We start from the raw sequence: 25,562 nt of genomic DNA, 5'->3' as shown, positions 1-25,562 counted from the left end.
CTTCGGCTCAGGTCATGACCTCGCGGTCGGTGAGTTCGAGCCCCGCGTCGGGCTATGTGCTGACAGCTGGGAGCCTGGAGCCTGTTTCAGATTCTGTGTCTCCTTCTCTCTCTGACCCTCCCCCATTCATGCTCTGTCTCTCTCTGTCCCAAAAATAAATAAAACTTAAAAAAAAATTTAAAAAAAAGAATACCTTGAACATCCTCTTTGAGGATATGATTGGGGGTTGGCCAAGAAAAATGTACAAAACATAATCATTTCAATATTTCCACCTTTGAGTTTTCAGACTCCTTCCTCTGCCATATATTAGGAAATTCAAACATTTCAGTTACATATCTGTAAGCTGTCTTTGACTTGAGGCATGAATTTTCTTACTAAACAGACTTTTAATGCCACCCTTATGCTCAGCTTAACACATTCAATGTTTAAGCATAAATGAATGCACCTGTACCTATAAATTTAACATGATCAAAATTATATTCCATCTTTCTCAGTCTAACGATCTATTTCATTCATAATTCTCAGACTTGAACTGATTTTATATATATATATATATATATATATATATATATACACACACACACACACACACACACACACATATGATTCTAAATTATACAGCCCACTTCTGCCTGTAAAAATTACTTTAAGAAGTTGAATGGGTACTAATTCTCATTAAGAACTTAGGGCTAATAAAGGTGTAGTGGTGGTGGGACCAATTGCTTGTGAGGCAATTTCCCCAGGTGAAATCTTTATTATTGTTTTATGATGAAGCCGAAAGGCCTTAATGGTTAGGAAAGTAAAGATGGAGATCCACCACCTTCTGTGGCATGAAAAATTCAAGGGGATTTAGTTAAATTTTTTCAGCTTTGTATCTGTCTCCTAAATGTTCCATCCATATTGCTAATCTCAATACTTTCCTCCATTGCCCTTGACTTAGCAAAATATCATGTAGTTTTAATATTTGGCATGCAACTATGTAACTCCTTTTGTCCACTAAGCATAGATCTCTGCACTGCAATTATAGGAGATGGAAACTCTTTTAGAGCTGTCAAGGCTGTCTGATTGTTTACACTTTGAGTAGGATATATACAGCTTTCAGTTTCCTTTCTCTTTATCTAAGCTCTTTAGTATCATGGGAGCAAGTAAGCTATCACTGTTGCCTTATGATTACTCTAGTCATCATAATGACTAAGTGCCAAATCTACCAGATCTTCTAAGTGTCATCTTATTTGTGTTCCAACCCATGCTATTTCTGATGGTCATTTGAGCAAGTGTGATGAGATTAGATCAAAAGAATAGAGGAGTACTGGAACCTGCAAAGAGAGAAAGCTATATGCAGAGGGTAGCTTTACATTAGAGTTGATCTTCACTTGAACAAGGCAGGCAGCCTATCCAAACCCTAAAGGAGGAAGCAGGGGAATAAATGCTCTGAATTCATTCATCTTCCTCTGATTTATCCCAGTATTCACGTTGACTAAATCCAACTGAAAGCCAAAGGGCAAAGGAATCTCTTGCTATACACTCTCAACAGGTCAGCCTTCTGAGGACAATTGAGAGTATCTCCAGAGGGACAAAGATAAAATGGCTTGCATATTCTGAAAGATTATAAACATTCAAATTCCCAATAATTAATTTGCAAGTTATTTTATTCAGTGATATGCTCTTATCAAGTCTTCCTTAATTTGGATATTTTGGTATCCTAGTTGGTTGGGAGCCAGCTTGTCCATGTACTATGGCCAAAAAAATGTCATTACATTAAAATAAAACATTTTTTGAAAAGAATAAGAATTACATTTTTAGGTGGGCCTACTGCCATATTAGCATTCCATATAAATGATACTCAAGGACAGCTCTTATAATTTCCAAATAGAGCTATAACTTTTCCCTTCTCACATTTAGTATTTAAAGCATATGGGTCTCACTTTAACCAACAACAAAATTTTACATTAGAATTCTATTTAAAAATTTCAGTACTAATTGACTAAAATCTAGAAACTGCCAAGGGTTGGCTCAAGACTTGTGAAATTTCAAAGAGAAAGAGAGTTCAACAGATGTATTAACTATCTGTTCTTATGTCTGTAAGTTGCAGTGCTAAGATAGATCATCAGAAATCAAATAACTAGATATATTTTCTCAAGTCATTAAAGTAATATTTTCATTAATGTATTAAAGTTATTCCCTTGTTTTTCATAATCATATACTAAGAGTTACAGAATATTTAGTATGTGCCAGACACAGATCAAAGATCTTTACATGCATTAATGTAATCCTCACAAAAACACTTTTGATAGCCACATATTTGAATATTTTTGCATCTTTTAGAAAATAATGAAGAAATCATCCAGAATATTGACCATTACAACACAATTAAGACATACAGTAAATTTTGTGTTTTAGTAAAACTTATGAAAAACATATTTTTCTTCCATAAGCTAGCTAGTTTGTGTGTATGTGTGTATTCTGGGATATTTGATAAATTATACATTTATATCTTAAAATTTTAAATATAGATTTTTACAAGTTTAGAATTAATTTCAGAATGCAATAAGCACAGCTCAGGTGCTTCAGCTTACTTTCTATGATTTTTATTTTGCTCTATATCCCATATGGCCATATTTTACATTAAGTTCAATCTTCTGACTTCCATTCTGTTTGAAATACATAGCATATGCATTCTTAATAAATAAGGTAAAATTAATCTCAAAAGCCTGGTAATATTCTCAGCAGGAACTCTGGCTTTGTTTATTAAAGATATGAAGACATGGTTTTCCTCCCGCCTACAACAATATATCATGAAGAGCAATCTCAGGCATATAAGAAACAATTGTTTCACATACCTAGACATTGGATTATTACATAAATGTATAACCTTATGAATATTAATGAATATCTCAAAGCACTTATAAAGATTAATTCTCATTGTCTTATTTCTAAGCATGAAAATAGCTAACATGCATATAATAAGAGCAACTATCTTCAGTACAAATATATACAACTATGAACATATACTTCTCCCATTCATATTACAGAATAGTCTTGCTGAAATGACAGATAAAAATAGGAGTTATCTATACCTATTTGTGAAGAAGGCTATGGAATCCTGTACTTTTTAGAATACATTTTGGTTAAGAGAAAAAATAGAAACAAGGACAAGTTCTCTTTAGTCTTACCATCTAGGAAAGCCCCATTATTATATTGATGAGATCTTGATCTGTTAAGGCAATATTCTGGAGCCTAGACTTTTGGGGGATTCCATCAGCCTCCCAACAGCTGCTTCCCTCGTTATTTAATATGGTTTATGGATATTAAAACCTGCTCTACTGGTTATCATTCATTTTCCTTTTCAAATTTGCTATCTTTGTGCACCCTACTCTCTGCCTGGACTGTTAGCTTTGTTTAGACTACCTCAACAAATCCTTATGCCCTCAATCTTCCATTTGATATTCACTAATGGAGAGCCCCAGAAAATTACAGGAATAAAGGAATTTAAAATCAGGTTATATATCCTCCTGGCTACCTCTTTGCATAATCATTTGGACTGCATTCCTTTAGGTTAGTCCTGGCTTCTCCACAAGATTCTCTGCTTCCAGGTTCTGAAAACTTTTCCCTTACCTCTTCAAATTTAGGAATAATAATAGTTCTCTATTCTTCTTTGTGGGTACTGCAACATTCTTTATGGATTCCTAACACTCTGTCCACACTTCCACACATATTTTCTCTATCAAACTGACCTCAAATTATCCTAATATAAATGTTTCATCTGCTCCTTTTTGGAATTCTGATTCATATAAACAGCTTATCAGCTTTGCTTTCTATCTGTGACAGGGTTTTATACCCTAATCCACTGCTCATGTTATATTGGCTCCAACTGGCCTGCTTGATCCACTGTGACGGTACATCTTATCGGCATATTGTATTATTTGAAGTTTTGATCCTGGTAGCCTTTTTTGTTTTATCTTGATCAGCCCTGGCTGTCATCAAATAACATCTTATAATGCAACAGATGACTGGGCTAGGCATTGCCATTTATCGTCCAAAATCTCAGACAGGAAGCCTTGAATTACAGAATCATGTTTTCTTTTATGATTGTTTTCCCGAGTTCAAAGCTATGCTGTTCATAAGACTACTGGTCTCCTTTCTATTATTTAGAGCACATTATTTTAATGTGCATGCAGATGGGAAGGAGACAAGGAACACTGGCACTGTATAAGTCTAATTTGTATTTAAAGAAGATGACATTGGGATAATTTACTAAGTAAATTGTCCTGATGCTTTCAGGATATTATTGCCTATCTAGCTATTTGTCAATTCTTCTTTACATTTCTCCTATTTTAAAGTTTAAGTCACAACCATCCTAGATCAACAATTTGTCATGGCTCACAAGACCTTTTACAGTCTACCTATACCATATCTTCCCAAACATAGAATCACAATTGAGGGGTTATGGGTTAAAATATAAACTTCCCCCCTTTCATGGCCTTTGTAAGAAAAAAGTCTGATCTTCGTGCAGTATTCCGTTAAGTCACTCCTTGAGTGGTGAAAGAGAGGAAGATTAAAAATAATATTACATGATATTAAAACCCCTCATTTTTATCGCCTAGAATATTCAAGGGTCAAACTCACATCCTAGTTAGGGGTTGCCTAATCTAAGGAGAATTTCTCATTATTTCAAAGAGGGTATAACTCCTCATGTCAGGACTCTTCCACTCCGATTTAACATTATCTCTGCAAATGGAAAATTCCACATGGCCCCGGCTCCCAATATACCAAAATCTTTGATAATTGACAGTTTATGACTCAAATCTAGCAGCACTCATGTATAGGACAAAAATCTTCATTATTTAGCCTTGAGTTTGCATCCTTAGAGAGAGGACTATCTCCTTCCAGAGGAGTCCTTTGGCCCCACACTCTGAAGAGGAGGATCATTCAGGTGCAGGACCTCTTTTTCTCCACCAAAAGGAACTAGGTTTCTGGAGAAATGATTGTTTCCAGGTCCAGGGCGGGAAATGCACAAGGTGAGCCTAATATCTCACTGGGTCTGGAACTAATAATGAGTGACAAGAATGACATGAAAAAAGGACATAGAAGCAGGCTAAAGTGGTCCCTACTGGTTGACAATATGAGTATCAACATATATAATGGCAGTAATGGATTTATCATACTAAATAAGAATCCACTAATCCTACATGCATGAACTGCAAGCTCTAAAGTAGGTTGCCAAACACTGGAGAATGATGAAATTAAGAAAATCATCATTTGATAAACATCATAGTAGTAACTAATTAGGTAGGAATCATCAATGGACAAAACTAGTGGTCAAAATTTGATGGAATATAGGATATCTACATATTCTTGAAGTATCTCCCCCACAAAATACTTAGCAAAAATGGAAAACTAACTTTAAAGAGTAAAACTTTACACATCATCTTAACCAAATGATAAAAGTTAACATCGCCAATAACTGACAGATCTACAGCATACGTATCTATGTTTTATAGAATTAAAAAATATTTTTTTTGCTCCAAAACATATTAATTAGGGAAATGTGACTAATACCTGTGAAGTCATGAGTAGTTTTTATCAAGTATAACTTACTGATTTTGGTAATGGGCTCTATTAAGGTAAAATTATGTTTTTTTTTCTTAGTAAATACATAGTGAAGTAACTAGGAATAAAAGGGCATCACATCTACAATTTACTCTCAAATGGCTTAGGAAAATAAAAATATGTACCGTTATACAGATTAGTGCTAAAGCAAATATATTAAAATAGCTACAACTGGGGGATCTGGATAAATAGTGTAAGGGAATTGCTTGTGTGATTTTAAACATTTTCGTGTGTGATTTGAAAATAAAAAAATACAAAAGAATTAAAATACATTTTGTTAGTTTTCTAGGACAGCCATAACAAATACCACAGACTGCATGGCTTAAACAACAATTTTCTCACAATCATGAAGACTAGATGTTCAAGATCAAGGTGCTGACAGGTTTGGTTTCTTCTGTGCCCTCTTCTCCTTGGCCTTTATATAGCCATATTCTTTTTATCTTCACATAGGTTTTTCTCTGTGTGTTTCTGTGTCCTAAGTTCCTCTTCTTATTAGGATACCTGTCAAATTAGAATAGGGCCTACCCTAATGACCTCATTTTAACTTAATTTCCTCTTTAATGACCTGTCTTCAAATACAGTCACATTCTGAGGTACCAAAGGTTACGCCTTCAACATATGAATGTAGGGAGAAAACAATTTGGCCCATAACGTGGTAGCCCTTCAAAATTTATTAATAATATTTCATGGCCAATTGATATTAAATTTCCTCCTTGAAATAAATTTTACATAGTTAAAAATGTTTGCATTAGAACAAACATTTTTCATTATCAATAGAATTAAATTATTTATATCTTGGGTTGATTTACATTACTATTTTGAGTAAGTTTTCTCTAACATTTACCAGTATGTTCTTATATACATATACCTATGTGTGAATTCCTTTGTTTTGGCTTTAAAAAAATAATGTGTTCTTCCTTTGTTAGTGACCATTTAAAACTGAAGTTCAGGAGCTTTAAAGACTCATTGGAACGTAGGAGGTGGGAAAGAAGCAATGCATATAGAATTATTTTTTTAATAACTAAAAGTTAAATTTAGAGACCATTACAAGAATCTTTTTGGAATAATGATTAATTCTGAAGTCTGGAAATAGAAGGTATAGCTTTCCTACCTGATATAAACATTGAAATTTTCTCTGGTAATTAGCATTCTTTAAATCCTGTCTTCTTAATACTTTTTGAAGTATTTTTCTCCAGTACCTAGTGCCATTTCCATTCTCCTATCACTTGGGTTACGCCTCTTCCAAGTCCAAGGAAGTCACCCAAGAGCATAATACCATTTAATGGCTCTTGTACGAATCTAGAGTAATTTAGTTTACAAAGTCCTTCCATAATCACGTGCATACTTACCTTTCCTGTTTCCTTTTACCAGTTGTCCCTGCATAGTATGTTATGCCGACTCTAATATCTCTTGTCTACCTCTTTTCCCTTTTCTCTTCTTCCCTTCCTCTTTCTACCTTCCTTCTCCATCTCCCTCCCTCCTCTCCCACCTCCCCTGACACACACACTGCTAATTCTTATGTGCTTTCTGAGCTTAGTTTATACCTCGTGTGGCAATTTTCGTGGACCTCTGAAATCTGGTCACTGACTCATTTTTTATCACATAGCATCTATTCTTTATTATTTTTTGTAATAAAAATTAAACTATTAGACCTACACCATGCAATTCATCATTTTAAAGCATACAACTCATGGGGCGCCTGGATGGCTCAGTTGGCTGAGCGTCTGACTTCAGCTCAGGTATTGATCTCACGGTTCATGAGTTCAAGCCCCACATTGGGCTCTGTTCTGATGCTTGGAGGTTGGAGCCTGATTCAGATTCTGTGTCTCCCTCTCTCTCTGCCCCTCCGCTGCTCGCTCTCTCTCTCTCTCAAAAATAAACATTAAAAAAAAAATTTAAAGTGTACAACTCAGTGACATTTTTTTCAGTGATTTTTAGCATACTCAATTTAGTATATTGCACAAGTTTGTACAACCATCACCATTACTTAATTCTAGAATATTTTTATAACTCAAAAAGAATTTTCACATCCATAAATAATCCCTCCTCATTCTTCCCTTCCTTTAGCACTTGACAATAATTAATCTACTTTCTGACTCTATGGCCTATTCTGGATATCTTGCATATATAGAATCCTACCACACATGGTCTTTTGTGTTTGGATTCTTTCATAGCATAATGTTTAAAGATTTATCCATGTTGTAGTATGTATTAGTACATCATTCCCTTTTATGGCCAAATAATAGTCTAATGTATGGACATGTCACATTTACCCATTTACACATTTTGTTACCCACTCATCATATAAAGTTTCACTTTTTGGTTATTATAAGTAGTGCTGCTATGAACATTTGTGTACAACGTTTGGAGTGCATATAGGTTTTCAATTTTCTTGTGTAAATACTTCGGAGTAGTACTGCTGGACCATGTGGTAATTTGATCTTTAACTTTGGAAGAAACTGTTACACTGTTTTCCAAAACTGCTTAATCATTTTATCATCCTGCCAGCCATGTATTAGGGTTCCAAATTCTCCCCATCCTCACTAACATGTTTAATTGTCCTGGTTATGTTCATAGCGATTCTAGAGGGTGTGAATATCTCATTTTAGTTTTTATTTGCATTTCCCTAAAAATTAATGATATTGATAATCTTTTAATTAACTTATTTGTCAATTGTGTATCTTCTTTGAAAAAATGTTTATTAAAGTCCTTTATCCATATTTAAATCAGGTTTCCTTTATATTGGTGTGTGGTAAGAGTTCTTAATATATTCTGGATTTTCTCCTATTCTGTGATTGGCCACTTTCTTGATAGTGTCTTTTGAAACATTTTTTAAATTTTATGTAGTCTGATTCACTTTTTCTTCTTTTGTTACTTTTGTTGCTATATCTGATAAACTGTTGCCTAATTCAAAGTCATAACTTATAAAATTTATTTATAAAATTTTTTTTATTCTAAGAGTTTTATAGTTTATCTTTTATATTTAGTTTTTTGATCCACTTTGAGTTAATTTTTATATATGATGTGAACTAGGGTCCAGCCTTATTCTTTTGCATATTGGTATCCAGTTTTCTCAGCATTATTTTGTTGAATACTTTTTCCCACTGAATGGTCTTGGTGCTTTGTCGAAAATTATCTCACAGGCCTCTTTCATATCCTTTATCTCACTGTGTTAGTGTTTTCAGACTGCTGTAACAATAGCATAGATTGAGTGGGTTAAACAACGGAAACTTATTTTCTCACAGTTTTAGAGGCTAGCAGTCCCAGGTAAATGTCCAGTAGGGTCAGTTTCTAGTGAGGACTCTCTTCTGGGCTTGCAGATGGGCACCTTCTCACTGTGTCTTCACATAATAGAAGAGAGAACTTGCTGTCTTGTGTCTTTCCTTAGAAGGAAACTAATCCTACCCGATCAGGGCCACAACTTTATGACTTCATTTAACCTTAATTACCTCCATCTCTAAAAACAGTCACATTAGGGGTTGGGCTTCAAGATATACATTTTGGGAGAATAGGAACATTCCATCTGTAATACCCATCAATATTTAATTTTGTCTGGTAAATTGCAAACTCTCCCACACCTAGTAAAGTGTCAGGTATATAATAACTATTAAATAAATATTTGTTGAATTCAAGAATAAAAGTAACTTTAACCTAAAATTATAGTAGAGGAAATCGATGAACATATTTGAAGCACGTTTGTAGCAGGCTTTGATTTTCTTTTATGCTATAGTAGATACCATACAAATTAAACACCTTAGTTAACAGAGGCAGTCCAATTGTGGTCATAGAAAAGCATTAAAAGGAATATCATAATGTTTTCTTTATGAACAATTTCACTTCACTTTAAAACCTTTCAGTTTGCAGAGAAACTATATGAAGATTTTTTAATGTTGAATTGAATCTCTCTGAGACTTTGGGTATTTGAAAAAAATATTTAGGTTACAAAAGTAGGACAGAGCTAAGGAGATTCTTGAGATCTATTAACCAGGCAATTTCTTAAGTAAATGAATATTTTCTACAATTTATATCTTTGTGTTGATGTTGTATAAAATCATGTGTTGCATGAATAGCCCATAAACATGTTATAATTAAGAGTTCTAATTTTATATCAGATTGTTATTTATATGTTGCTTTTGATTATTCAGAGGTAGACAAATTATAACTAGATAATCAGAAACAGATAGGAGATTGGGCTGAGAGCATGTCACTTTTAAGTATGATTGCTGCTATTTGCATTTTTTAAAGGAAATATGTATCTAAAATATACATTCACATTTATTCAATCACCCAACATGTATTTATTGAATATATATCTATTCCAGGCACAGAAGACATATGGTTTGATAACACAAAATTCTTAACTTTGAGGAGCCCACAGTCTAAAGCAAGACACAAAAGGAAAAAAAAAAATAGATACAAATGTATGTGATCAGTTTTATGTCTGCATTTTTATGGGGGCATTATTATGTAAGCAATTTCATATATTTATTATGTTTTTGTGGAGATGGAAAGGCTTTTAAGGTGAATTGGAACTTATTCTGCTAACTAGGGAGAAGTGGTTTTCCAAATCAGAAGCAAATGCTTACAGATATAAAGAGAATATCAGGCACAAAGAACTGCCAGTAATTTAGCCTAGAGGGAGCACTGGATAAATAAGAGGAGATGAAACTAGCAAGATCTGCAAAGCATAGGTCATGAAAGAGAGAGCGTTCAATCTTTTCCCTGTAGGATACTCAAAGCACTACAGGATTTTTAAGCAGAATGATAATCAGCATTTCACTTTAGAAAAATCACTAGGTAATGTAGTGTCATGAGGACAAGATGGAAAGCAGATTTACCCAGCAGCCCACAAAAGAAACAGAATTAAGACAATGTCTCCAAAATGATATAATTATAAGCACTCAGTGACTCATTGAAAGTGAAAAATGAAGCAAAATGGTGTCCAGAATAGTTAACAGTTATCATTTGGGATTGGGGTTACATTATTACTTTTGTGGGTCCCAGGTACTTTTGTTTTTATGAGATACTTCCCCTGGAGAGGGGGGGGAGGAGTAAAATTTTTATTTGATGACTATGTTGGCATGGACAATATGTTAATATTACCTATTAAAACACCTTCTTTGACCTAAAATTTCATCACTTTCTTCAGACTTTGAAATGGGCCCTAGGCACTGTGCCTATTATCCTTTTGGATAGGTCAGGCCTGATTGGGATAAAGGGTGATATGGATCATAAAGAATACAAGAGAAAAAAAATTGTTTTAAAGAGTAAATGGTAAGCCAAATTTAGAATATCATTGAATTATTTTGTGGACACTGAGTTGAACAAATTAAAAAAGTCAAAGTTGATGGGGAATGTTTAAACTGAATGTGAATACTGTATGAAGGGTAACTGAAACTGTAGGTTCAAATGAGCTAATTTATAATGTTTAAGATGAAAAGCTACTATATTTCAGGATGAACTTGAGAAACTACTAACATTTAAGGAGCTAATGATGCAGGACAACACAGAGAAGGTACAACCAGAGAAAATGGACTTTGATAGTGTCGCAGACTTTGAGTCTGGAGTTCTCTCTTGTCCATCAAGAAAGCAGATGAAAAATGAATATGAGAGAGGCTAATGTCTGGGAGGAGACAAGAGTCCTGAGTAAGGGTCCTTTCCCTGTATTTATTAGGATCAGAAGACTTATGTATGTGATGGACATGAAGAAATGATAAAACAGTAACCATTGACTCATGTGTGTAAGAGAAAAGGGGTCTAGAAGATATAAGGTGTTAGAGGTTAGGGTTAAGAAAAATCACAATCTCAGTGCTGAGCAGATGGCCATTTACTGCAGGTACCAGCCACAGTATATGTTTATCTTAACTTTTCTAGGGGCTAAGACAGATAGAGCTTCCTACCTCAGGGTTAACAAGGCATTTTTCTCACTAATTAGCCCTGGGCACTTTTGCTCTCTGGCAGCTTTCCACCCTAAGCCTTGTTAACCCATTGGTGGAAGCTCAGAGAATTCTTAATCTCCCACATGACGGGCATGCAAAAAACTGGAGGACATAGAAGAATCTGGAGGAAATGATTAAATGGCATATAAACAAAGAGAGACAACAGTGTTGAATGAATGCATTTGTCAAGTAAGGGACAGAAAATATACCCTTGGGTTAGGCATGTTAGTCATCTTTGACAGAGTACTTTTCTTAAGAGAGAGTGCAGACAACACATTGCAGATGTTGAAGAGTATATGGGACATGAAGAGGTAGTGTCAGTACTATAGACTAGAATTTTCCATGTAGCTTGGCTATGAAGATAGAGACTTGTGTGATAGAAAATCACAAAGGTTGAAAGGTTGCATTATTTTCCTTGGACTTTATTTAAAAAATATATATGCATATATACATACATTATATATACATATATATGTATACACATACATATATATACATGTATATATAATGTTCATACATTTATATAACATGTATATATAATGTCCATACATATATATAACATGTATATATAATGTCCATACATATATATGTATGTATATATAATGTATGTATGTATGTATGTATGTATGTATGTATTTGCATAGTTTAAGCATCCAGTATAGAGGAATAACTTGAAACTGCGCAAGACAGAGAAGATGTAATTGATAGAGGATATAGTAGTTGAGAATGTTTTTAATATTATAATTCGTGGGCTATGAGCATGAACATTGCTAGGTACTTTTTTAAAACTGCAGGATCTATTCTAGGACTACTGAATCAAAATCTGTATTAAACAGGATCTCAGGTACTTCATACACACATTAAATTTTGAGATGAGGTAAGTAACTTTCGGATTAGTGTCACATAAGCAGATTTTTTTCCCATGAGACTAGAGGTAAGAAACTAGGGTGCAATCAGGTAATAAGTTTGCAGTTGGTTAAATACAAGAGGTCAATACTGCTTATTTCAACTTTCAGAAGCTCTTCTGATAGAGAAGAGGTTGGGGTAAGTACAGATTAGGAATATTTGGAAATATGTCTTGCATTGTTTTTGGAATAGCTATGAAGAATGAGAAAGTAACAACTCACAGATTCAGAGAAACTACTGATAAGTCTATTGAGGATGGGTAATTACTAAGATTCGTAATTACTGACTAGGCAATATACATTTTATCCCAGTAGGCCCAAACAGCCCTTGCTTAGAAATAGAGAATTCAGAAATTATGATTTAGTGAGCTAATATTAGAAAGACCATAAGTGACTAAGAATGTTGAGACCGTTGGTAAGAACTAGAAAGTAATTTCAATAATGTTTCTTTGGTTGGGTAGGTAACTGCTATATTGGAATACCAGTGAAGTCTGAAAGATTAATAAACACTGAGAAAAGATATGATTCAACAAAGTGTACAGATTGATGAGACTGAAGAACACATTTATAAGCAGTATAGCATGAAAGAATATAGGTATTAGGGATCATAATCCAAAAATGGCATGCTGGTATTTAAAGTTTTGGATGTTGATGAGTCTAGGATTTGGCACTCTCTGGAGAATGAATTGCTAAGTAAAGGTTAAAACTGTGGAAGGAAAAAGTTCAAGTAATTGTGTTCTAAGATGTTTCTAAATCCCTTTACATGGAATTCTGAAGCACCATTTATCCCCGCCTTCCACCAAAGATCTCAGACTGTCGTGATAGTAGAGGGGTGGACTGTATGCCTACTGCCATGGTCCTACTAAGAAAGAAGCAGTAAAGGTAGAAAAAGTAACAAGGCATAAGCTTCAAAGGTGGTGGTGGAAAGCACTGCTTGCAGGTGAAAAACTAAAGGTTTAAACTAGGTACAGAAATGTATGTTCTACAACTAAAACCTTAAATATATGGAGGAGAGAATTGCCTTCCACACAGAGAGCTGCAGGGAGGGACAGATTTCATTGTAGCCACTGGGTTTGAAGAATTATACAAAAACTTTGACGATAAGTATTAACTAATAGAGAACTGCATGGCAAGTATACAGAGGCAAAATGGAAGTACTCTTGTGTTTTAAAAGACAGTTTATCAAGTGGGAAAAAGTAGAGAAAATTATTCCTCTGAGAACATCTACTTCTGAATGGAGTCAACAATGGCTCCCTTGTAATTACGAGAAGGCTGACATAGGTAGTAAGAACTAGTATACACTTCCAAGGCCTTCAAGTCTAATCTCCACTTCCCTTCCCTGCCAAAAAACTTTCTAGCTAGTGTGGAGGGGTGGGGTATGAGGAGGAGTTGTATCCGGAAATATCCTTTCTTGGTGTTAGTCATTTTGGGATGGAGAAGCAGCACCATTGATCCTGGTTGGACCTTCTATAACACTGTACCATCACTCCCAAAACTAGAATAATTCAAAAATGGTGCTTGGATTATTGAGCCTTCAATTCACTCATTACCCTTACCTCCCTTACATCGTATTTGTGTATAATTTCTGAAAATGTCTGGCTCCCATAATGGACTGAAGTCTGAATTATGTATATAGTTACCATAAATTAATCATTTCTGTATCCTCCTTTCCAGCACTCAACAAAGTGGTTTATACAATAGCTATTCAATAAGAGTTTATTTTCTGAATCAATAAATCTCAATGATTTTGTGTCCCAGGACCTTCCATTCTCAGGGAACAGAATAATACTCTTTGAGCAATCACTTAGTATTCTTTCAGTAAGTAGGATGTAATGCCTATCAATCTGTTCATGGAATTGATATAAAAAAAAAACTTGGCATAAGTTAATGGCATGTTTTTTAATGTTTATTTATTTTTGAGATAGAGCCAGCAGGGGAGGGACAGAGCAGAGGGGGGACAGAGGATCCAAAGCAGACTCTGTGCTGAGAATGGTGAGCCCAACATAGGGTTTGAACTCGCCAACTCTGAGATCATGACCTGAGCCGAAGTCGCATGCTCAACAGAATGAGCCAGGCATCTCATGAATGGCATATTTTTGATCCAAATTTCAAGTAACTAGGTTTTCTCTTAAGATTGAATGTGGATAGATTAAACGTTTTAACCCATTAAAAATTGGGAGTTATAATAGGTTTGTTATTTGTCCCTCAACGTTTCAGAACACTCTTTCTGCTATGGGAAATTCAATAAAACCATCCTTCCTCCTAAGCCAAGGTTTACATATTATACGTAAAGAGTATTATGTTAAATTATGTTTTATGTTAAGCTTGTGGTTTTTACCATGATTCCGTTATGGCTATGTTGATTTTTACTTTTTATATTAGCCTTGTCTTTCCTGTAACATGTGCCTGTATAAAAGGTTTTTCTTCAACTTTCCATTTTTCCTCTTATTTGTTAGAAATGCATTTCATTGCAAATATCAGAAAACTAACACATATGGATTTATTTTTCTCACTTTATTGGATGTCTGGTGATAAGAAGACCAGAGCTGCTGTACTGGCTCAATGATGCCATCAGGAGCCAGGGTCTTTCAATATTTCTGTGTGCCATTTGTTAGATATGGTTTTCCTTGAAGTTCCAAAAATATTCTTGTGCTTATTTATATACTGCTGGAAAGAGGAGAAGAAACAGTGAAGGGCAAAAGAGGCATTTCTGCCAACCTTCTCTCTTTTAAGAAGGCTTCCTGGAAGCTCTTCTCAGCAATTCCAGTATTTACTGCCCTGGCCAAAATTGGGTTATGTGGCCACTTGTCAACCAATTTCACTAAATGGTGGCATCAGAAAGAGGGATTGTAACTGGTGGTTGATTAATCATATCACAGTGTCTATTATTACTTTTATCATTAATTGGTATGCCTGTATAACACCCTTTCCTGAGGTATATACATTTTGGACTTTAACACCATGTTTACCTTATGCATTTTGATTTATCTGTATCTTTTACAAGGATGTGTTAACAAAATTATCAACAGTAGCTCATACTTATCAGACATTTACTCAGTGCGATGTGTGCGTAATGATCTTATTCAGTCTTAATTATACATAGTATCAGTGAAGAACTGGGTCTTGGGTTGAACAAGTCATCTGAAGTTAAAGTTTCTTCATTTCTCAGGGAGTAGAAATTAAGCATATATTAAGCCTACTTTCTTCTATTTCTTTTGTTGTTGTTCTAATTTTCTTTATGAATGATATTTCAGTTAAAAAGTGTTATTCCATAGTATTTCTTAAAGTCTATTTGCATCAAGTGCTGTTAAAATTGATATACATTAACAAGTTAAACAGTCAAATAATATTGAAAAATGTTTAAAATATTTATATATTTGATTATGATTTGCTTTCCTATCTGAATAATAAGCTTTCTGAGCCTTGTGGCTATGTCTGTGTTGAGCATGTTTATAAACCCAGGGTCTAGTTTGGTACAGAGAGTACACCAAAGTTTTTTATCGAGGAATCCTAGAGCTCTTCCTATGCTAATGAACTGGGTGAGAGTCTAAGAGATAGAATGCAGGTTCAAGTCCCTGCTTACCAAAATAAACCTCATGATTTGAAGAGCACATTATAGTTTTTGAATGTGTAATACACAACACACAAACTTCAAAAGACAGAAATATAGGTCATTCTTAACTTCATTTCCCTTCACAAAATGAACTAACAATTTTCCATGGAAAGACACCACTGAGAAAATCTTTGAACACAGGGGTGAGGCTGAAGCACCTGCCCTGCACCACAGAGTCCAAGATAGACTATATTAGAAAAGTAAGAGGAACAGCTATAGGGTGACTGGCTTGCCCCTCCCCCAAGCTGGCACAGCACCTCATTAAGAGGTTTCCCCTCAGCTTACAGTTTCTCCAGTGGGAAAAGAGAGCCCAGGGTGACATCCAACCCCACTCCACAGTGTTGTGAACTGTTTTGTGGGAGCCCCTACTCTGGTTTTTCCCATTGGGGATTGCAGAGGAACCTCTAGGGCTCAATCACTGAGAATCTGATTTTGACAGAGAAGGGGGAAAGGCTTACAACACCACTGGCTCTTGGCAGACAAAGCTCCTACATAAAGAGCCTAAAATAATCATAACCAGCATCTTTGCTCATCTGCAGAACCAAGTGAGTGGTGCTATCTGATCAGAAAACTCAGTGGGATGCAGACTGTCTGATTTGGGTACTGAAATAAGGACTTTTGCTGGCCTTGGAGCCTAGTCTACCTGCACCCAGGCCAAAAAGCTGACTCATATCCTCACCCATTGTGTAGCAAGTGGGGCTATGACCCTTTCCAACTAAAAAAAATCAAAACCACAATGAAATACCACCTTACACCTGTCAGAATGGCTAACATTAACAACTCAGGCAACAACAGATGTTGGCAAGGATGCGGACAAAAAGGATCTCTTTTGCACTGCTGGTGGGAATGCAAACTGGTGCAGCCACTCTGGAAAACAGTGTGGAGGTTCCTCAAAAAATCAAAAATAGAAGTACCCTATGACCCAGCAATTACACTAGTAGGTATTTATCCAAGGGATATAGGTATGCTGTTTCAAAGGGACACATGCACTCCAATGTTGATAGCAGCACTATCAACAATAGCCAAGTATGGAAAGAGCCCAAATGTTCATCAATGGATGAATTGATAAAGAAGATGTGGTATGTGTGTGTGTGTGTGTGTGTGTGTGTGTGTGTGTATACATACATATACACACACACACACACACACATATACATACATACATACAATGGAGTATTACTTGACAATCAGTAAGAATTAAATCTTGCCATTTGGAACTATGTGGATGGAACTGTAGGGTATTATGCTAAGCGAAATTAGAGAAAGACAAATATCATATGACTTCACTCATATGAGGACTTTAAGAGACAAAACAGATGAACATAAGGGAAGGGAAACAAAAATAATATAAAAACAGGGAGGGGGGCAAAACATAAGATACTCTTAAATATGGAGAACAAACAGAGGATTACTAGAGGGGTTGTGGGAGGGGGGATGGGCTAAGTGGGTAAGGGACACTAAAGAATCTACTCCTGAAATCATTGTTGCACTACATGCTAACTAATTTCGATATATATTAAAAAAAATAAAATTAAAAAAATAAATTAAAAAAGGCTGTTTTGGAAAATTTGGGCATTTCCCGAAGTCATTCCTGTACAACTGAAGAAGAGGAGCTGAGTCACGGCCTCACCTATTGCAGAACATTGCTCCCAGCCCCATCTGACAGAGAGGGCTAGCAAGAACACATGGAACCTGCTACATAATCTTGCAATGCTTGAGGTGAAAAGTGGATGGATAAAGCTGATTGCCCCCAGATCAAATCCAGCATCTTTGTTAGACCAGAGAACTTATGGCATGGGTTGACTGGAGTTAAAACTAGAAACAGAGTCTGATTGGCCTTGAAGCTGTTTCTCCCACTGAGCCCAGGCAGGGAAAATAATTCACAGCCCCATTTATTGCTGAATTGAGTCTATAAGCCCATCTGACCAGGTAAACTTAAAAGTGCATACAGGAAGCTGCGTAGCTTTTCAAATAGCCCCTTTTACAGTAGCACTTGAATAGAAAGCACAACCTGTGGCTTTTTCTGTATGCAGATAAAAACTGGCAGCCTCACCTGATCAGGATATTTAGTCCACGTTCATGCCTTATTCAGTTCACTAAACAATGAGCTGTGCAGGCCCTTGATCCTGTCCTGCTGCCCCATCAAGTTAGGTAAGCTAATTCATATCCACCTGCTACTTAGTATAGTACCAAGTCCTGATTATCTAGTAAGTCTGACCAGAGAATACAGGCAACCATGGAGTCCATCATACAGTCTCACTTGGGCCTGGAACCAAGCCAGTAGTCCTATTCAGCTGTTATCAGCCAGTGGCACACCCCTTTACCTTCAACTTCAGAGCTCAAACAATTGCCTCACTTAAAATAGACCCTAAAGCATGCCCCACCTGCCCAAGGATGTTACGAGCAGACACATAGAGAAGCCCAAACTAAGTTGACTGGTAAAGAACAGTCTCTGCCAAAGTGAACCTATGAATACTGGAAGAGGAGAATGCTTACTCAAATGCACAGATACCAACATAAGGCACCAAGGATTATAAAGAACCAGATAAATGCAATACCACCAAATGAAACTAATAAATCTTCAATAACTGATCCTAAAAAAATATTCAAACCATCAGACAACAAATTCAGAATAATGTTCTTAAAGAAGATTAGTGAACTAAAGAACACATAGACAACTAAACAAAATTAGAGAAACAATGCATGAGCAAAATGAAAAGTTCAACAAACAAACAGAAATACACAATATGGAAATCCTAGAGCAGAAAAATACAGCTGAATTAAGGAATTCGATAGAAAACTTCAAAAGCAGACTCAATCATGCATAATAAAGGATCAGCAGCCTAGAAAAAATCACATTTGATATTATTCATTCAGAGGAATAAAAAGGAAAAAAAAAAAAAAGAGAAAGGATAAAGAAAGCCCACAGGGCCTATAGGATGCAATGAAAAGAAGTATTGTTTACATCAAGGGAATTTCAGAAGAAAAAGAGAAAAACAAAGGGATAGAAAGTATATTTAAAGCAATAATGGCTGAAAACATCCAAAACCTAGAGAGAGAAACATCCAGATCCAAGAGGCCCAAAGAACCCCAAGTAGGTTAAAACTGAAGAGGACTGCACCAAAACACAGTATAAGTAAATTTTCAGAAGCCAAACAAAAAAATTATGAAAGCATTAACGGAAAAGAGAAAAGTTATATACAAGAGAAACTCCCCACAAGACTACTGGTAGATTTTTTAACAGAAACCTTTTCGGATATGGAGAGAATGTTAGGACATATTCAAATTATTGAAAGAAAAGAAGTGTCAACCAAGAATATTATACTTGGCAAAGCCATCCTTCAGAAATGAAGGGGGAATGCTTTTCCACACAAAGCTGAGGAAATTCATCACAAGACCTGCTTTACACGAAATGCTAAAGAGGGTTTTTTGAGTGGAAATAAAAAGAACTTTATCCAACATAAAAACATAAAAAAGCAACATAAAACTCACTGATAACAGTTACTATACAGAGAAAGTTTGATTCTATAATATGGTACTTATGATGCATAATTCACTTACAATTCTAGTTTAAAAGTTAAACATAAAAATGGCCATACTTACAATAATCTGTTGTTATAAAATATAAAAATATGTAAACTGTAACATCAATAATCTCAAATGCGAGGGGGGGATGGAGATTTAGAAGTGTAGCTCAGGGATTCTATTAAAATCACTATCAGTTTAGAATAGGGTTTTATAATTTTAACATATTTTATGAAAGCCTCATGGTAATCACAGGTGAAAAACATGTACAGTTTACACAAAAGAACATACTATCAAAGCATATGGATATCAAGAAGTCAAAGCATACTGGTACCAAATGGCTTTAAAACACACACACAGAGCAGGATAAGAAACAAGGAATGGTGGATCTGTAAAACAACCAGAAAACAGCAAAATCAAACAGTAAATCCTTAATTATCAAGAATTACTTTAAATATAAACAGATTAAATTTCCCAAAAGACACAAAATGGCTGAATGCATAAAAGAAAAAAAAAGGAAACAAGGTCCAATGATATGCTGCCTATAGAACAGTCACTTTAAAGGACACATATAGACTAAAAGTGAAAGATAAAGATATTTCAAACAAATATCAGAAAAACAGGTAAAACCACCCTTATATCAGACAAAATAGAATCTCAACTAAAAACTGTTGAAAGAGACAAAGAAGATAGTTATATAACGATAAAAGAATTGATCCATAAAGTAGATATAATAATTGTAAACATTCATGCATCCAGCATTGGAAGACCTAAATACACAAAGCAAAAACAGAGCAAAAGGAGAAATAAACAGCAATACAATGATAGTTGGGGACTTTAATACCCCATTCTCAATAAAAGATCACCCATCCAGACAGAGAAGAGTGGATTTGAACAACAGTATAAAGGAAATGAACTTAACAGACATATATACAACATTCTATCAACAACAGTAGAATATACAGTTTTTTCAAGTGAACATGAAACATTTTCTAGGATATACCATATCTTGGACCACAAGACTAGTCTTAACAAATTCAAGAATATTGAATCATATCAGATATTTTCTCGGACCATAATGTTATGAAACTAGAAATCAGTAACAAGAGGAACACTGAAAAAATTCCTGAATACGTGGAAATTAAACACTTGCCTGAAAAAAAAATGGATCAAAGAAGAAATTAGAAAGGAAATAAAAAGTATCTTGAGACAAACAAAAATGAAAATACAATATACCAATATACTGCATATATGGAATGCAACAAAAGCGTTCTAAGAGGGAAATTCATAGCAATAAACACCTATATTAAGAGCAAAGATCTTAAAGAAACAACCTAACTCTCTACCTTACAGAGGTAGGAAAAGAAAAAATCTGAGCTCAAAGTTAGTAGAAGGAAGGAATAATAAAATTAGAGCAGAAAAAAATGAAATAGAGAACAGAAAAATAGAAAAGATTAACAAACTAAGAGTTAGTTATTTGAAATGATAAACAAAATTGACAAAATTTTAGACTATCCAGGGAAAAAAGAGGACCCAAATAAAATTATAAATGAAAAAGGATATTACAATGGATACCACAGAAATACAAAGGATCCTAAGAGTTTACTATGAACAACTATATGCCAAAAAACTGGACAATTTAGAATAAATTTAAAAATTCTTAAAATATGCAAACTGCCAAGACTAAGTCAGGAAGAAATGGAAAGTCTCAATAATTATTAGTAAGGAGATTGAGAAATTTCAATTACTGGTCACAGAAAAGCCTAGGACCAGATGGCTTCACTGGTGAATTTTACTCAACAATTACAAAAGAAATTTCTTCTCAACACCAGTATTTCTCAAACATTTTCAAAAACTCAAAGAAGACAGAAAACTTCCAAACTTACTTTATAATGTCAGTATTATCCTGATACCAAAATCAGAAAAGGACACTACCTGAAAAACCCATAGGCCATTATATATCTGATAAATATAAATGCAAATGTTCTTAATATAATGCTAACAAATCAAAGTCTACAGCACATTAACAGGATCATTCACCATGATCAGATGGGATTTATACCTGGGAAGCAAGGATGGTTCATCACATGCAAACCAACGTGATACATCACCTTAATTAAAAAAAAAAAAAGTCCTGGGATTATCTCAGATGCAAAAAAAAAAAAAGCATTTGATAAAATTTAACATCTGTTCATGATAAAATCTCAACAAATTAGACGTAGAAGGAACATACCTCAATATAATAAAGGCCATATATGATAAGCCCATAGCTACTACTCAAGCACACAACATACTACTCAACAGAGAAAGATGGAAAGCTTTCGTCTAAGATCAGGAGTAAGACAAGGATGCCCATCCTCACCACTGTATTTAACATGGTACTAGAAATCCTTGCTAGAGCAATCAAGAAAGAAAAAGAAACAAAGGCATCCAGATTGAAAAGAATTAAATAAAATTGTCTCTATTTGAAGATGACAAGATTTTATACGTAGAAGGTCCACCAAAAATACTTTTGGTCTGGTCAAAAATTTATTAAAGTTATAATATATAAAACTGACATACAAAAACACTTGTATTTCTAGATACTAACAACGAATTATCTAAAAAAATAAAGAAAATGATCCCATTTATAATAGTATCAAAAAGAATAAAATATTTAGGAATACACTTATCCAAAGTGAAAGATCTATACTTTGAAAACTAGAAGACACTGATAAAAGAAATAAAAAAAGTCTCAAATATATGGAAAGGTATCCTGTGTTTACAGATTAGGAGAATATTGTTAAAACCTCCATGCTACCAAAAACCATATATAAATTACTCTAATTCCTATCAATATTACAACGGTATTTTTTATATAAGTGAAAAAAAAACCCTAAAATGTATATGGAACCACAAAAACCTGAAACAGGCAAAGCAATCTTGAGAAAGAAGAATGAAGTGTGAAGAATCACTGCCTGATTTGAAGTTATACTATAAATCTATAGCAATCAAAACAGAGTGGTACTAGAACAAAATCAGTGGAACAAAATTGACAGCCCAGATATGAACTCAAACATGTACAGTCAACTAATGTTTGACAAGGGAGGCGAGAATACTCAGTGGAAAAAAGATGGCCTCTTCAATAAATGGTGATGGAAAATTAGATATTTACATGTAAAAAAAAAAAAAGAAAAAAGAAACGACTCCTATCGTATATCACTCACAAAAATCAACTCATTATAAAGACTTTAATGTAAAGGGCACCTGCGTGGCTCAGTCAGTTAAGCGTCTGACTCTGGCTCAGGTCATGATCTCATGGTTCAGGATTTTGAACCCCACACCGGGCTCTGTGCTGACAGCTCAGAGCCTGGAGCCTGTTTCAGATTCTGTGTCTCCCTCTCTCTCTGCCCCTTGCCTGCTCTCTCTCGCTCTCTCCCTCTCAAAATTAAACAAACATTAAAAACATTTTTAAAAAGACTTAAATGTAAGACATGAAGCCATGAAGCCCCTAAAAGAAAACATAGGATAAAGGCTCCTTGACATGGTTTCTGGATATGACATCTAAAGCACCAGCAACAAAATAAAAAGTAAGCATGTGTAACTCCATCAAACTAAAAAGCTCCTGCACAGTAAAGGAAATCATCAACAAAATGAAAAGGCAACTGGCTGAGTGGGAGAAAATCTTTGCAAACCATGCATCCAATAAGCAGTTAATATCTAAAATAAAGAACACTTTCACATCAATAGCAAAAAACCCACAAATAATCCAACTTAAAAATGAACAAAAGATCTAAACGCACATTTTCCAAAAGATATACAAATGTCCAACAGATACATGAAAAGATGCTTAACATCTCTAGTCATTAGGGAAATGCAAATCAAACCATCATGTATCATAAGATACCAGTGAGATATCACCTTGTGCCCATTAAAATGGCCATCATGAGAAAGACGAGATAAAGTGCTGGTGAGGATGTGAAGAAAACAGAGCTCTTGTGCACTGTAGCTGGCATTGAAAACTGATACAGCCACTGTGAAAAACAGTATGGAAAATCCTTAAAAATTAAAAATAGAATTACCAGATGATTCAGCAGTTTCATTTCTGGGAATGTATCTAAAGGAAACAAAAACAATAATTCAAAAACAATGCATGTACTCCATGTTCATAGCAGCACTATATACAATAGCCAAGACATGGACACAACCTACATATCCACCGATTGATGAATGGATAAAGTTGTGAAACACACTCATTCACACATATACACCCTGTAATATTATTCAGCCATAAAATATACAATGGGATGTAATTTAGCCACAAAATACGAGGAAATCCTGCCGTTTTCAACAACATGTGTAGACCTTGAGGGCATTATAAGTGAAATTAGAGAAAGAAATACTGTAGAACATCACTTACATGTGGAATCTAAAACAAAACAAAACTCCTAAAAAAGATCAGATGTAGGGGTTAGATGGAGGGGAAATTGAAGATACGTCCTCAAACAATACAAATTTCCAGTTATGAATATAAGTAAGTACTATGGATGTAATGCACATCATGATGAGTATGGTTAACATTATTATATATGTGAAAGTTGTTAAAAGAGTGAATACTAAGAGTTCTCATTACAAGAAAAAAAACTATTTTTCCTTTTTTTGATTTTCCTTTGTATTATATCTATATTATATGATGGATGCTAACAAAAATTGCAGTAATCATTTGATATGTAAGTCAAACAATTATGTTGTAGCCCTTAAATTTATACCATGATATATGTCAATTATATCTCAATAAAACTAAAAGAAAAGTGAATCCTAAGGTTAAAAAACAAAATACAAAAATTTTTTAAAAGTTAAGAAGTAAATAAAACAAAAAGGAGAAAGAATATTCTCTTACCCCAATTATTCTTCAACTACTCAGTTTCTTTACCTAAAGGAACTACAGTTATTGAGATTTTGGATATCCTCCTAGTGAAAGTCTGTGTGTGAGTGTGTGTGTGTGTGTTACATGCACACATAATTTTTTTCATTAAGAGGAAGCATACTATATTCTAACTCTGTTATTTGATCTTTTGATTGAACAATATACAGCACTCTGTATAAATGCCTAGGGAAAAATTTCACTCTTCATTTAGTAGGAGCATACCATTTTATTGTATGGCCCCAACATAATATAGCAAATCTGTGTTTAGGTTGTTTTCTGTATGTTTGTACATCATTTCACACATGTGAAAATATCTGTGGGATAAATATGTGAATCTGTTGAGTCAACGTGTACGTGAATTATAAAATTTAATGGAATGCCAAATTATTCTCCATTAAGGTAACATGAATCTACACTCTCATAATAGAAATTTTCCCCTCAGCCTGACAACATAACACATAATTAGTTTGTTATCCATACACTACAGTTCTCGTAAATTATATTTAAGCCAAATGATATTTTTGAATTTTAAATTTATTCTCATATCTGCAACATTTAGGATTGTGCATTTTATTTTTGTATATAGGCCTTCCTGCCTCTCTTTAATTGTATAATTTGTTTAGTTCTGTTTTCTTCATAAACACCTTCTATTTTATAAAGGTGTGTGTGTGTGTGTGTGTGTGTGTGTGTGTGTGTGTGTGTGTGTCTGTGTGCGTGTATGGAGTGGAATATGTGTGATGCCTAGCATATAACTTTTGATTTAAATGTAGTATTTTAATTAATCATTTTATACACTCATGAAGTGTATGTGTTACTAACACATGATAGATATGTGTTACTCTCATTTTAGAGAAGAAGAGACAGAGGTTCAGAGAAGTTTTAATATCATAAAAGGGCCCACAATGGGTAAAATCTAAAACTGATTTCAAATCTGAACTCTCCTTATTAAATAGGGGCCTTCTGATTATAATCAATGTGTTAACATGGTTTTACTAATACTTTGTGTTATATTTCATTATGCCAAAATAATTCAATAAAATGAAAAGCTTATGTTTGGTCACATA

The sequence above is a fragment of the Neofelis nebulosa genome, chromosome 6 (genome assembly GCF_028018385.1).
Source record: "Neofelis nebulosa isolate mNeoNeb1 chromosome 6, mNeoNeb1.pri, whole genome shotgun sequence".
NCBI classification, from domain to species: Eukaryota; Metazoa; Chordata; class Mammalia; order Carnivora; family Felidae; genus Neofelis; species Neofelis nebulosa.
The sequence above is the reverse complement of the archived record's forward strand: the minus strand, read 5'-3'. Positions refer to the sequence as shown.